Source organism: Trifolium pratense, linkage group LG4 (genome assembly GCF_020283565.1).
Source record: "Trifolium pratense cultivar HEN17-A07 linkage group LG4, ARS_RC_1.1, whole genome shotgun sequence".
Classification (NCBI taxonomy): domain Eukaryota; kingdom Viridiplantae; phylum Streptophyta; class Magnoliopsida; order Fabales; family Fabaceae; genus Trifolium; species Trifolium pratense.
Window position 1 is genome coordinate 34287795 of NC_060062.1, and position 16801 is coordinate 34304595.

Sequence of the window (16801 nt, forward strand, 5' to 3'; positions counted from 1 at the left end):
GAGCAAAATGACGAAGCACTTCGAGAGGAGCTTGACCTCGTCGAAGAAATTCGAACGGGAGCTTCCTTAAAAGAGGCCACCCTGAAGCAGAAAATAGCTGCCCGTCATGACACCAAAGTCATCAAAAGAGAATTCGAGGTGGGCAGCCTCGTCCTAAGACGCAATGCAGACTCCCAGGATGGCAAACTTGCACCCAATTGGGAAGGACCATACCGCGTCATTGACAAAACAGAAAATGGTGCATACTATCTCGAGGACCTTCGAGGAAAGAAACTTCCTCGACCTTGGAATGCCCAGAAATTGAAACAATATTACAGCTAAGTTATTGCCACACCAAAAAAGGCTGCTCGCACTTCAGAACATAACGAATCGAGCACCTTAAACAACGGAGGGCACCATGGCACACGTGCTCATCTAAAACCATAGCAGGGGAACTAATTCACCATAAGGGAAATGGAACTCCTGCTAGACGAGGATAACTCTCGAAACGAGCCCATCGTCCCCGTGCCACGACCTAGCACCCAGCTCGCGATGGGAGGTTCAGGTTGCGAAGAAAGGTACACTAGCGTGCTCGTATTCGCGTAACTTAGAAACAACTCTAAGTGCTTATACAGTTCCCTAAACTGTTTAAGTCAAAACAGAGGAGACTACCCTCAATAAAACATGCTCAGTATCAAGCAGGGGAAACCTCCCCGGCAAAATAACAACGAGCGCAGCATTCATACATGCAAAAATATGATAAGTATACAAAACAGGCATAAAAATAAACAGGCAAAACTTAGCACACCAACTTGCTCGAATGAGCATACCAGCATGCCCAGACGAGCACCTCAATAACGGGGAGAGAAACTCCCCGTCACGAAGTTTAAACAGCAAATTTCGTTAAGTTTAAAATGGGGACAAGCTCCCCAGCTCAGATTTTGAGCAAAAAATTAGCATAAAATTTCGCTAAGTTAAAAGTAGGGATCAGACCTCCCCGGTTGGAATTTTAAACAACGAAATTTCGCAAAATTTTCTAAGTTATTAGACGGGGAGGCTCCCCGGTTGAAATTTTAAACAACGAAATTTCCTCAAAATTTTCTAAGTTATTAGACGGGGAAGCTCCCCGGTTGAAATTTTAAAAATAACGAAATTTCGTAAAATTTTCTAAGTTATTAGACGGGGAAGCTCCCCAGTTGAAATTTTAAACAACGAAATTTCCTCAAAATTTTCTAAGTTATTAGACGGGGAAGCTCCCCGGTTGAAATTTTAAACAACGAAATTTCCTCAAAATTTTCTAAGTTATTAGACGGGGAAGCTCCCCGGTTGAAATTTTAAAAACAACGAAATTTCGTAAAATTTTCTAAGTTAAAAGACGAGGAAACATACATGCGAGCAGGTATAGACGAGCAGTTATAAACAAGCATAGATAAATAAACGGGCACCTGCCCGGAATTGTCATAAAAATAAAAGACGGGGACAAAGCCCACTTGTTCCAATATTACAAACTATAGCTCAAAGGCCCCAAAATTCAAAAAGACAAAACAAATTACAAATAGAAAAACTAGGGACATCTACTCCTCGTGCCCATCACCCTGCTCGTCTACATGATCTTCCTCGTGCACCACTCCAGCATCATCCTCCTCGTCATCAGAGACGGCGAGGCCAGCAGGGATAACAATCTGGCCATCTTTGACCTCCCCGTTCACATGCATTCCCCGGGTCACCAAATCCACATCAGGGTTGAGGAGCTTGATTTGCTGAATGGCATTGTCAAAAGCATACTCAGTGCCCTCAACAAAGTCATGGGACAACTGAGCAATCACCTTAACCAAGTCTGCTCGGGTAGTCAAGCCCTCGGCAGCCTTGTGCTCGTTCTCGCCCGGCACCATAGCAGCAGTAAGCCTTTCAATTTCAGCCCGAGCAGCATCCAACTCATCTCTCCTTTTACGGTGCTCCTCCACCTTGTCACCCCAACGTTTCTGCTTCTCCTTGAGATCATCCACATCAATCTTGAGCTGGTTGATCCGACTTTTGGCCCGCTCGTGCCTGGTCTGGGCATTGTTCAGCTGCTCGAGTAGAGACTCCCGCTCGTCACCAAGGACAAGGGAGCTCGAGATCATTCGCACCATAGCAGCCATGTCACGAGCATGTTGCTGCTTACGGACCTCTGGCTCCTGGTCAAGAATTGCTGACCGCTCGGCATCAAAGACCTCAGGAGGATATTTTTCAAAAAAATTTTCCACCGTATAGCACCGGGGAACTGGAAACTTGCTGCATCCTTCCATGCCCGTCTCCTCAACCGGGGGATCTTCTTCTCTCATCCTCTTCACTGGAGGAGGCCGGGCAGCTGAGGTAGGAGTGCCCGAACCACCGATCGAGCTCCCAACAATCTGCAAGGAAGGGGACCCCGGCCTCACTCGCACGGAAGGGCTCCCAACAATCTTCTTCTTTCCTCGGCCAGATCTGCTCGCCTTCTCATCCTGCTTGGCCTTCAACATTCGCTCAGCAATGGTTTCCATTTCGTCTGCAAACAAACGACGAGCAAGTTAATAAGGGACGAGGAATACATACAACAATAATAGAAATTTTTCTAAGTTAAAAAGAAAGGAAACAATACCCAAACACAATTTAACCTCCCCGGCATTTTTGCACTTGAGGAGGGTCCTAGTATTAATATAGCGAGGAGAGGCCCTCGGCTCCCCGTGTTCGTCCCTTATTATAACTCCCTTACGAGTCGTCCAGACCCCTGGAGTAAAACCGGCCACAAAGGCCTTCAAACTCTCGAAGGCAGCCCTGTCCTCGGGAGACAAATCTGCGTCCCCGGTTGTATACTCCTTAGGCTCCTTCTGGAAGTGGGTGTACGACCAGCTCAACGGGAACTTAGGAACTGCTCGAAGTCTGACTTGCCCGCTGGCATCCTTACGAGCAATACCTTGCTCGTCTATATCTTCCTCAAGTTCCAGTAAACTCTCCCGGGCAGAAGGAGACTCTGGCCGGACGATATAATACCTCTCCTTAAAATCCTTAATGGAGTCCACGAACATCTTAAAAAGTTTGACATCCTCGTGATGCTTCAACGAAACCCAGTTTTGACGAGGTGCCCGTCCTACTTCCTTCGTCGGCTTGCGTTGAATTTTGAAGAACCTAAAAAAGAGGGGAAGGCTGGGACTAACACCTTTATACACGCAGAGATGCTCGAACGCCATTATAAACGACCAGGAGTTAGGGTGCAGCTGTGACGGAGCCACTTGCAAGGCTTTGAGAACACTTGCAGCAAAAGGGCTGAACGGCAGTCTAAGCCCCATCTCTTTAAAGACGAACTCGTACATAGCAAAATCATGCCCGCCAAAAGACGAGCACACCCGTTCATCCTTCCCGGGTAGACGGGTCGACCAGTGTTTGGGCTCGTTTGCTCTCCTCTGCTCGACAGTGGTATGCAATTTAGAATCCTCGGCAGTAAGCGCCAAAGCTATTCCCCGGGGCTCAGGAGCAACCCAATCCAGTGCAGGATCAGTTATACAGTCGACCAGCGTATATTTCTCCGCACCCTGCACTTCCACAACCTCCTCGGATTCTGACATTTTAAAACCTGAAATGCAGTAAAAACAAAGGGAATTCGATGATCAAATCCACCCTTTCACCGCAATTCAAGTGAAAGGGCGCAAGATAGGACGAGGACGCTGTCCCCGACCAAAGCCCTTTTCAAATGGCAATCAAAATCAAACCGAGGAGGGTAAGGCAGGCAAAACGGGGAGGTAAGCTCCCCGGCACTAAAGTTTAAACAGCAAATTTCGTGCAAAATTCTCTAAGTCAAAGACGGGGAGGTAAGCTCCCCGGCATGAAATTTAAACAACAAATTTTCAGCAAAAATTCTCTAAGTTAAAAAGGGGAGGAAAGCTCCCCGGCAGGTAAACTATCCAAAGTTTGAAACGAGGAGATAGGCTCCCCGTCACTAGTTGTCTAACCTAGAGTTTCAAAAGGGAGGAAAGCTCCCCGGCACTAAATTCATACGGTGCCCGACACATTCATCCTAATGTTCATAAATTCATAACATTCTTCATATAAAAACGCCCAAAACTGGGCAGGAACAACAAAAAATGGATCTAAGTAACAAAATTTGGAAGAATTACCTTGAATATGAAGAAAATCTGAAGAACGATCTGACAAGCAAGTTGAAACTTCAGAGAGAATATCCAGAATCACAATTGAAGAGAGAGAGTGAAAAGTGAAAATGAAATTCACTCTCCTCTATTATATAGATCAAGCCAGGAAAGTGAAGAGACGCTTTGATCCAATGGTCCTTACACTCCCTCGTAAAAATCAAAGCAGTAAATGCGCCCTTTCACATTCCCAACAAACAGTCCTCCTCGTTACTAACCTCCTCGTCATAGTAACGAGCAATAAAGCCACCTCGTTGCTAGCCTCTTCGTCATAGCAACGAGCGATAAAACTTCCTCGCTGCTATCTCTTCGCCAGAGCAACGAGCAACATATCAACAAGTAACAATTCCTTCTTGAAAATCATCTCCTCGTCATCGTCGCGAGCAACAATACTTCTCGTTGTTATCTCTTCGCTATAGCAACGAGCAACTATTCCATCTTGTGCAATATCTCCTCGCAGGAGATACGAGCAACACATACTTCCTCGTAACCATAATTACGAGTAAGATATTAAACATCCTCGAAAAATCGATTCGAGCAAAACATTGCAGATGCTTGCTACGAGCAAGGCTTTGACGAGCAACTTCCTCGTCCGCTTTTGTTCAAGAGAGGTTGCAAGGAGATTTCCTTCTGCACTTGGGCACACATCTAAAGTCATCACTCCTATGCCTAGGAGCAACGACTTGGGGGGCTCCTGTTCTGGACTAGACTAATGCTAGTCCACCTAGACCCTCACAAAGTCCACATGGCTTGCCCAACCACCTCCATGTCAGCATGGCACAACCTCTCCACCAAGATAGGGTAAAATTACTACTCTACCCACTATCTAAGGGAAATATCTTGGCAGTCCCTCTTAATGGGCCTTGGCTAGTCCAGCCCACTAAGAGGACCTTTGGCCCAGAGCTGGGGGCTATAAATACTCTCCCTCATGGGAGAGCAAGGTAGACACTATTCATTATTGCAATTACTCTCTCTCTCTAACTTCTCTCTAGTATCTCTTTTGCTCTCTACCCTTACTGACTTAGGCATCGGAGCACCTGCAGGTACAACCCCCCCCTCCGTGGATCATCTGCTCGGACCTGCTGCCTACCACCTGCTCAACGGACTTCCAGCTGGCCCTCTACCTGTTCTGATCAACAGTTAAGATCAGTTAGCATTAATAGAAACAAATTATTGTTATTATCATTTTTATATATAGTTGATTCATTTGGTTCATTTTATGTGGCAAAAGTTCTACTATCAACTCACAACAAATCTCTATGTAGTATGAATGTATGGGGGAAAAAGCCCTTACCTTAAGCGATTTTCTATTCTAACACGAAGTCTTTAAGCTTCCACGTCACTCGTACAAAAAAGGATTTGAAACTTTAAAAGAATAAAACTTTGTATTAGAGATAGCAAAAGTTAACAGGTTAGAAGAAAGAAGTGTGGAGCTATTAATGGCACGGAGAAAATAAAGGGTTGATGGTGTTTCTTGCTCTTTCTATTTTCTTATGTTTAGGAGTAAGGAATTGAGATGAGATGATTGGAACTATAACATACGTGTCTTTAAATAATGGTATCACTCTATGACAATCTTGCTCACAAAGTTTAGGAAAATATGATGAAATAAAGGTTGCAATATTTTTTTTTTCTATACTAAGGTTCACGTATCACTTTCTAGAAGGGAGAGGAACATACAATTTATTGAGGATTGTATGGCTGCCAAGGCGGAATAGACTTGGGGGTTTGATTATTTGAAAAGAAGTAATTAAACATGGTATATGAAAGGGAATTATGATAAATGCAAATCAATTGAAATAAGTGGAATTCATAGCATTTTATGATAATTGATTTTACCAATGAAAATCATCATGATCTCTTCAACCATTACAATCAGCGTGAATTATAAATAGAAGGGAAATAAATCCTCAAATAAAGTCAATGATCTTCTACATTAATATGTTCACCCAAAATTAGCAAAATTTCAGGACTTATCGGCCGCTCCACATATATACATTACATCATCTTTTCCTTTTTTTTTTTCTTCTTTTTTCCGCACACTATGTTAACAAATTATGGAATAATTTATATTTATTAAAATACTGTTGAATATTTTGGATTTACTTTAATTATATATTTAAAATATAATTAAAGGTGTATAATATCAAATACAATTGTTTAATATAAGGCTTAATGTGAACGGGCCGTGATGGGTTAGACCGTTCTTTCTAGTCAGCCTATTGAGAGGTCCCTGCCTCCACTGATGAGTATATATTCTAGCCATTCCATTAAGCTAGATACACTGAAACACAACACGCACAAGGATTCATCAGTGAGAGGATACACCGTTCCCATATATTCTCTAATATGATAATATGCTATAACTTGTATCTATTGATCTAAGGTTATTATATTTAAATCCTTTCAATTGGTATCAGAGCCACTTAAATACATTTTATGGCTATTTAATTTTTTTTTGAATCGCATGAACTGAATCACATGTGTATGCCATATATCTGTTTCTCCATCGTGGAAATTTGTATTATAATCATGTGATTTTATATTCCAAAATCATGTTACTGCTTGGCTATTTTCTTATCATTCTCGATTCAAAACCTTCTGTTATCTCTTATAAATTTAAGATTGTCTCCGGTAAATACATGTTTTCAAACAGCCATCACTTAAAATAAGTATACATCTTGAAATCAACATTTATGGGATATATTGAGTCAACCGGTATGAAAGAATAATTCTTAACGGTGAATCAAGATCCAATGTGTAAAACCCCAATTTTAATCGATCTGAATTTCTTTGATTTGGTTGATGATTCACGAAAATTATTATGGGGGTTCTTCTTGGCGCAATCTTACGATCAAAACCCATATAAATTTGTTGATTTTCGTTGCCTATGTCGCAAGAACAAACCGGGTCAAATCGCGGGTCGTTTGACCCGTTTTCCTTTTTCCGGGCGAAGAAGATAAAAAAAAAAAAAAACCCAGGAGCGTGTGATACACGCGCGACGCTGTGTTGACCCAGTTTTGACCCAAATTAGCAATTTTTAATTATTTTGGGTCTTTATATGCTTGATATAAAATTATTCTACTCTTTTAAGCATAAATATTGTCGATTCGAATGATTGTAACCTTGCCTATCGCAGGTACACTTGTTTGAATTATGTATTTTAATTGCAATTAAAATTATTTTGTAGCAATTAATTTATTTATATTAGTAGTAATTATATTCTATCGATATGTTATTATTGATATAAAAATTCTAAATAAATAATTATTTATAAGTCTCTGAAAATTATACTCATCTTCAAAATAAATAAATAATGATAATAATATTGGTGTTATTTAAATGTGAGAATTGCATACTATTGAATAACACATTCTCAAAGATTAATTTGAGCCGTCTTCTAAAATTTTATAAATAGTACTATTTAATAATATTAGTATTTTATTTTCTATGAAAGTGTTATGATCGTAAATTATTTAGGCTCAAATTTTGGAGATTATTGACACCAAATGTATATTATTGAATTTAAAATTATCATTATTATTAAATTATATGTTGCTTTATTATTTTCCACTTGTAAATTCTTAAGGCAAATTAATTTATAACATCCTTATATTGATTTATTAAAATAGAGTTTTATGACTTGATATAACGGTTTTCTCTTTGACTACTTTTATGAACCGCTTGAGATGACGTCGCAAAAGACTTCATGGAATCTGGCTAAAGTCATGACTCTACTTACAAGGATAAAAGTCACACTCTCTGAGGTCAGTGTAATTTAATTATGTGACTTGAATTATATAATTGCATATAAGGAGAAAGTTGTTTATATATTATATACTCCTTTTATGAAAATATTGAATGTGCAATTATATATATAAAATGTAACTATTGTCCAGAATATTTTAAAATTTAGAACTCTCTAATCTTTTATTTCTCATCAATTAACTCCATTTAAAATTGAAAACTATTTTGGGAGTATTTAAAATAAAATTATTTTAAGAGTTCTATTATGGACAATTGTGTATTTACTCAATTTGTTAAGTTCTTCAATTGATATTATTTTAGCATAAAGATCCAAATATTTAAAGTTGAACAATTCTTTCGCGACAAATATAAATTTGGACACTTGTTCTTAACTTTCTGACAAATATTATAAACTTTCTAATTATGTTAATTAAGTGTCTTGTCACAATTAAATATTTGGATCAAGTTAATATTAAACTATATATTTTATTTTATTCAATGATGCAATCTTGCATTTTTTATGCTAAAATTCTAAGTATGAATTAAGATTTATACGCCTCATTGTTGTTTATCACTTAAATATCATCAAAACAAGTTTATTAAAATTGAGGCTATTTTAAAAATATTATCATCCTTGCAACCAAATAATTAAGTAAATTATTTTGATTTATAATTAGAGTCTCATATATGTTTTAATGGCTTATTCTTTATGCATGGATATTCTGAGATGATGTTATCAAATGGTATTCTCGCCAAATCATCAAAAGCCAATGACTCTAAAGACAAGGATGAATGTCACACTTTATGAGGTTAGTCACAATTTAATCAAATTGTTTAACCTCTTGTGACCCATTATCTATTATTGCATATATGAAGAAATTTTATTTCTTCTTCTCTTTTGTTGTGCAATTATATGTATATAAAAGTGGAATTCTTTTCCAGAAAATTCTAAATAGAACTCTATAATGATTGTATATATATTGTTTTCTTACTATATTACTCCATTTTCAATTTATATTTATAGTTATATTGGGAGTATTTAAAACCTTATTCTAAGAGTTCTATTCTGGATAAATTACAAAAAAAACTACATTACACACTTTTATTTTAAATAATAACTCTTGCTATCATACTCTTTCGTATATAAATTCTAAAGTCATATTTATGATGTGCTAATTTAAAATACTTTTTAAGCATGTCTTTCTATTATTTTAATATGACTAATATTGAGTAAATTAAATAGATTGTTTATGCATGATATTATTTTATCATATTCTTTTAAGCATAAACATTAATGATTTGTATAATTGTAATCTCACCTATCGTGGATACAATTATGCAAAGTATACTGACAACAATCATACCCTATCGGTGTGTTGTTGTTAATATAATGTTTGTTACTACTCAATGTACTTTAATTTTATATACTTATATTTCAAATACTGTGTCACTATTAAAATGTTGTGACATAAGAACCGTACATTGAAATGCTATAGTTCCTACTTACTATCCTTAATACCCTTGAATGATATTACAATAAGTAAGAAATTTCACTAAATATATTATAGCGCATGTAGCTACTATCTTAATTTTGCAATCCAATATTATCCTAATTTTAATCAATGAATTATTTAAACTTTATTTAAAAATAAAAATAAAAATTGGATTGCCATCTATCCCTAGATTTTGTTAAGTGGCGGACATAACCCTATCGGTGTGACGTTACTCAACACGATCTTCATGTGATAGAGAAATAGTTGAATATTTATTTAAATTATTTTTCAAACTTTTAATTCAACTATCATTCTCTATCAAGTGGGAGAATCCTCACTATGTATTGTGTGACGTAATGGACATACCCTATCGGTATGACATTGCTTAACATGATCATCCTTTCCTTGGTGTAAGAAAAATATCTAACCATTTTAAATATCATTATTTGTCAAGTGAGGAAAATTCTACATGCAAATTAACTATAGCTAAGAAACAAATATATTTATTTGTTTCATAATTCTAGACATAAAATTACTGTAGAGACTTATATTGAGGATATTAATTATAGTCTTTTCTCATAAATTATTATATACTTCCATATCATTCTACATTTTTGTAAACTCATTTTTTAACAACTCTATCAACAAAAATTCTATTTATTTTATGTCATTATTTTAAATGGTTTTAAATTGTACATTTGAGATATTCAATTTTTTTTCTATTTTCACTATATTTGACATATTTCAAACTATTGTTATTTTTCAACACTTATGGAAGTTAATGACTATTTTCTCATATATCCTCAATAATAATAAAATGTAAGTCTCGTGTATTTCCGCTGCGTGTAACCAAACTATTTCTCAAATGTGTGTGTCTATAATTGTACGTAGCATTTGAGTTCTATGAGTGAGTTATTAAACTTTTAATATATATAGTCTCATACCCTATTTTACAATACTAGAGACTTAATCTCACTCATATGATGATAAACCTTTTATATATGATCATCATACTCTTTATATGATAGCTACTTTATATATAAAAAATTCTTTTGAGAATTTTATTTGTTATAGGGAGATTTATATTATAAATTGTTAAGTGAAAATTAACAATCTCCTTAATTCTAAATGCAGAATATGTGGTTAACCATGAAATCCAACACTTATAAAAATCTGCCATTGAAAAGTTTTGTATATATTGGATTTTATATTATCATTGAGTTACCACTTGTGTTAGTAATTCTGTTATATTCATGTGCAAAATGTGGTTGAGTTTGTGACACTCTAGTACTGGAATAAAATGAAATTATATATAACCACATATATATAGAAAATTTTGCACTAGCAAATAAGTATCCCACTGTTAAAAATTACATATCATAATATTTGTATATCAGTGATCACTAATGAAAACACTAAAGAAAATTCCACTCATTCTTGTCTATATATGTGGGATCAGTGGGAGTGTGTACATAATATTATATACTATGAGCTCAAATAAAAATTTCACTCTTGTTCATATATGTGAGATCAATGAAAATATGTACACAATGATATAAACACAAAACTTAAAGTTATAATCTCACTCTTGCCATATACTTTTGCGCGCTTAATAAAATATGACATATCTTAAGAGACTTTAAATTTCAGTCTCATTCTACTATACTGAGATATATATCAACTCTTTAATCTCGGTAAGCATCATAATTAGATGCTTAAGTCAATTTGTTGGAAAATGCACAATTATCTCTTAGCATGCAAATATATTGTGCTTCTCTTTTACCAACACTACACATCCTATAAGGTCATAAATAGTAAGTACTACGTATAATATCAATACTCCTATCGAGTATGATATTGTATTCTTAAAGTACTTATGAATTGCATAATCATAATTTGTTCATTATTGACATTCTTGTGGCCACATTAATCCATATCTTATTTTCTTTAAACTAAGTGGTTGTGTTAATCTAATTGGAGATTCTCCGGTCTCCTATTTCTTTATGGATTTTCATAGTCACAATTTTTTTTGCTAAAATTTGGATTAATTGAATGTCAAACATTGTAGAACATTTATTGATTTTGACAAAAAGTAATTATTCTCTTAATAGGCTATCCCTATAAGCTAGTAATTACTTGACCTATGTGGATATTCTATGACTTTTATAAAATCAAAAACTCATTGGCAGAACCACTAACGACAGACTTATATATATTTGACTAAGTCTTCTATATTTTGGGTTAGTGGGAGTTTGTTGTAGCATTTTAGATGCATGGACCTTTATTGGATTACAAATTCTTAATTTTATAATGTTAATCCATATTATTCTATGTGAAATTTGAGGTTTAGCATGTATGATTTTGTTTGCCCTATCGGATTCAATTTCTGCACTGTTTAAATCTTATGTTTCTTATACTTTAGATTATCATATGTGAAATTCAAGGTGTATGGTGTATGATTTTGTTTGCCCTATCAGATTCAATTTCTGCACTGTTTATATCTTGTGTTTCTTATACTTTAGATGACATGTTTTATTATATTTGATAAATTTCTACCACTATTCTTATGTTATATTTTAAAGACTAATTAAAGTAATCCAAGTGGGAGATTGTTGAATATTTTGGATTTACTTTAATTATATATTTAAAATATAATTAAAAGTGTATAATAACAAATACAATTACTTGTCATGTTTAATATAAGGCTTAATGTGAACGGGCCGTGATGGGTTGAGTCGTTCTTTCTAGTCAGCCTATTGAGAGGTCCCTTGCCTCCACTGATGAGTATATATTCTAGCCATCCCATTAAGCTAGATACACTGAAACACAACACGCATAAGGATTCATCAGTGAGAGGTAGAAGCACCGTCTCAACTCTCTCACTCTCTCAGATTCAATTAACATGAGGATTGATCCGCTGCCATTCCAGGTACACTGTTCCCATATATTCTCTAATATGATAATATGCTATAACTTATATCTATTGATCTAAGGTTATTATATTTAAATCCTTTCAAACACATCATCAATTAGTCAATATAGGAATAATTCATAAACATGTAAGGTCCAAAAATAATTATTTTATCATTGTCACACTGAAACTAGAAAATAAGCTAGCTAGGTGCGCAAAATAGATAGAGCACGATTTGAATTTTATTACTTAAAAATTGAGGGCGTTACAAATTGACTAAAAATAATATGTCTTGATTTTAGTCACTCAAAATTTGAGTTGCGGCCTCATAACCTAATCATATTGAATTTTTGTTTCTATTTATTTATAGGTTATTTTTAGAGGTTCTCGAGAAGTATGGTAGGGGAAGATGGAAAGCGATTTCAAAATATGTTGGTACAAAAACTTCAACTCAAGTTGCTAGCCATGCTCTCAAAAGTATTTTGTTCGAGTTGATCAACAAAGTGTTAATTCATAAAAAAAAAGTAAAAAAAGAAGCAAATTTGACACTAACTTATGGAATGGAGAGTTCCACCCTCTGCTCTATAGAGATTACATTCCACTAATTCCTCCTCTCCAAATGTTGAAACACAACCAATTATAGAGCAGATACTACAACAATTTCAGTCATGTTAATTGTAGCACATAAAATAGTGTAGCTTTTCTTTACTAGATTAATTTAAGTCATTGTTCAATCATGTTCATTGTAGTACATCAAACTAATTAACGTTTATGGCCTTTGTATGATTAATTTGCAACTTTATCAACCTTATTTTTAGCACATAATTCTCAATCAAATTTTCGAACGAATGATAAGGTGAGATCTCTACGATCAGGTGAGTAGAGTTTTTCTCATAATGAGCTAGGCTGCATTTTGACAATTTAATAAAATTCCATTTGTAAAAAAATAAAAAAAACTTGTGTTGATCATTAGTTAGTTACTTGCTATGAACCGACACCTCTATGATTAGGCGTGTTGTGGTGTCCGACACTCGTATGACACTCCTACGACACGTGTTAGATAGCTCAGACCCGTGTCCAAAAAAAGTCAATTTTTCTTTTACTTTGACACTCCTTTGATCAGTGTCCGACACCTGTAAGACACTCATACGTCTCGTATCGGACAAATGTCCCAAAAAATTGTTTTTTCTTTACTTATACTCTCTTTAGACACATATCAGATATATCTACAAGAGTTAAAGATGTGTTGAAAAGGTAAAGAAAAGGTAAAATATGTAGATATTTTACTTTTTATTGATCAATATTTTTAGTTTTTTCGATAGTAGATGGATAAATAAAAGGTAAAATTTTATTATATCCTGTTTTAAAACATTTTTTAAGAAATAACTTGCTCAAGTTAGATTTACATGTATATATTTTAATTCTATATTTATATGTTTTATAAATATGTAGCGGTGTCGGTGTCCTATATTTTTTGCATTAGCGGTGTCCCCTATCCACGCTTCATAGGTTACTTGCAATAAATCCCCTAGGCATTTGAAAAATAGATGGAAGAACTGCGCGCATAACCAAGATCAAAACTATGAATTTTTTCATCTCTCATGTTTATAGGGAAAGCAACCATTGTGCGGATAAGCTTGCTTCTTTAGGTCTAATCTTAAACGAGTTCACTTGGTGAGATACTCCTCCTATGATTATTAGAAAGGATTTGTCTAGAAATAGACTTGGTCTTCCAAGTTATAGATTTTGTTAATTTTAGGGTTTGGTTTGGCCCTCTCTTTTGTATCACTTCTCTTTCTTATATAATACTAGCGGCCAGACAGGCGCGTTCCGCACTCGTCTGTGTGATCCATATTTTCTATTTTGCAAACTTATGTCAAAAAAAAAATGTCTTATGTTATTGTGAGTTTGTTACTAAAAGATTTTTGCTGCTAAAAAAAAATTCAATGGTATTACTAGTATTATGAAATGTCCAAACCAAAATTTTTTGTATACTCTTTATATATAGGTATAGATATAAATTATGACCTTTATAAAGAAAAAAAAAAAAAAAAAACTTGCAAAATATCCATGTATTTTGCACGGATTCATTGACTTTTATTTAATATTTTAGTTCGTCATTACGTTAAGGTCTAAAATTTATTTAGACTAAAGTATTTAAAAATTTGTTATAAAATATAAGTGAAACTATATTAAACTCTTCCATGTAAAACTCATTAAATCAATAAACTTATTTTATTAAAGCTACTATTCCATTTATATTTTTAAATAAATTATAATTAAAAGTTGGAATCATTCGAATTCTTATTTAGAAGAAATCAAAAACTTAATAAATTTAATGTCTCGTGTATGATTTTTGTAATAAATTATAATTATCATTGACAAATATTTATCCAATTTAATGTCTTTCTTATTCAAATTAAAATTAAGAAATAAAGAGTCCAAAAAGCTTTCATCAAGCTTCTTTCAAGCCTAGACATGCGATATCGAAACTATTGAGAGTCACTTATATCTAGAATTTATTAAGGATTAGTATGTAAAATCGCTAAGAAAGCTAGGATATCGAGCTAGTAGCGACTGAAGATTGAATTTAGAGAAATTTCATGGCAACCTAATTTGTTAGGCGAAGCTAGAGCAAGTTTGGGAGCGAAGCTCTAATGCCAACTGATAAATGACAACTAAGAATCGTCTTGAAAACATAAAATGAATTTGATCTTAACTGCTTTTTTTTATAAGTTTCTTTTCACATGTTTAGGGAACTCATGATCTCATCACATCTTTTGTTGAACTAGTAAAACAAGATAGGAAATGGATTAGTGTTAGGCACAATGGTACCCTCCTACAAATTCTCATGGATGATTGTGATCATGGCTTCCTTTTGGGAGTGAGGCTAGCGAGAAGGTTTGACATTGATGGGGATAGGTATGATGGTAATCATGATGTCTTAAGGGTAGAGATCATGCGGGGGTTTGAAAGACAGTTGGGTAAGTTGAAAGAAAGAGATGTTATCTCTTGCGCAAGTGATAGTCTCGTAAGTGCACACTAATATTGTCGTAATAAAGAATATCGATCTATAGAGTCTAGTGAGGAAAAAAGTATAGGGGATAAAATCCGAAGAATTATAAAATACAAGGGTTAAAATTCCGAAACTTAAAATAAAAGGGGTAAAATTCCGATTCAATCAAATTCGTAGGGGTAAAACTGCATTTAAACATTTTATTTTTTATGTTTATATAATTATTTTTAAATTTTTAATTGATTGTTTTTAAGAGTGATATGTTATATTCGACTTCACCTAAGATTTTCACCTCTAATATATTTAACAAATCAGGGATGTATATTGTTCTGGTGAACACTCAAGGGAGATTATATTATTAAGGGTAAATGATCATTTACCCCCCTGCAAAATAAGTAAATTTTCGTTTACCCCCCTATGCTGATTTTTTTTCTGTTTACCCCCCTACAAAAAATAGATTCACTACAAAATTCCTATAAAATAAAAAAAAACGGATTTTCTTTTTTTTTTTCCCAAATAAATTTTTTTATTTTATTATTTTTTAAATTCCGATAATATTTTTTTAAATTCCGTGGAAAAAATAATTAATATTTATTTTTTAAATTCCGATAATATTTTTTTTTTAAAAAAATTCCTACAAAATAAAAAAAAAACGGATTTTCTTTTTTTTTTTTCCCAAATAAATTTTTTTTCCTACAAAATTTTTAAAAAAATTTCCTGCAAAAAAAATAAATTTTTTTTTCCTACAAAGAATTTAAAAAGATTTCCAACAAAAAAAAAATGAATTTTCTTATTTTTCTCCCAAAATAAATATTTACTCCAAAATAAAGTTTATTTTCAAATCTTTTTGAATTAAAAAAACATGATCTTTATTTTTTAAAAACAAAACATTATTTTTTTGTTAATCTCTTTGAATTAAAAAAAATAGAAAAAGAAGTTTTATTCGTGTTTTCCTCTTATACCAAAATCATTTCCTAGAACTATAAAAATAGAAGGAAGCAGAAGACAATAACGAAGTAGAAGACGATTCCGGTGATTGAAGAAGACGACGACGAATATGATCACGACGGTGGAAGCAAACCGGCGAAGATTCTGTTTTTTTTAAATCAAAAAGATTTGAAAATAATTTTTTAAAATCTTTATTATGAAAATAAACTTTATTTGGGAGAAAAATATGAAAATTCGTTTTTTTATTTTAGGAAAAAAATAATATTTTTGTACGAAAAAAAACTATTTGTAGGAATTTTTTAAAATTTTGTAGGGAAAAAAATTTTATTTGTAGGATTTTCTTTTAATTTTGGAAAAAAAATTCGTTTTATTAATTATGTAGGAAAAAAAAATTTGAAAAAAATATTATCTTACGTGGAATTTAAAAATAAATATAAATGTTTTTTTCCACGTGTACAAGCCAAGTCAGCAAATTTACACAATCACATGTCTTGCTGTACACACAGGGGGCAAAATGAGTGAATCTATTTTTTGCAGGGGGTAA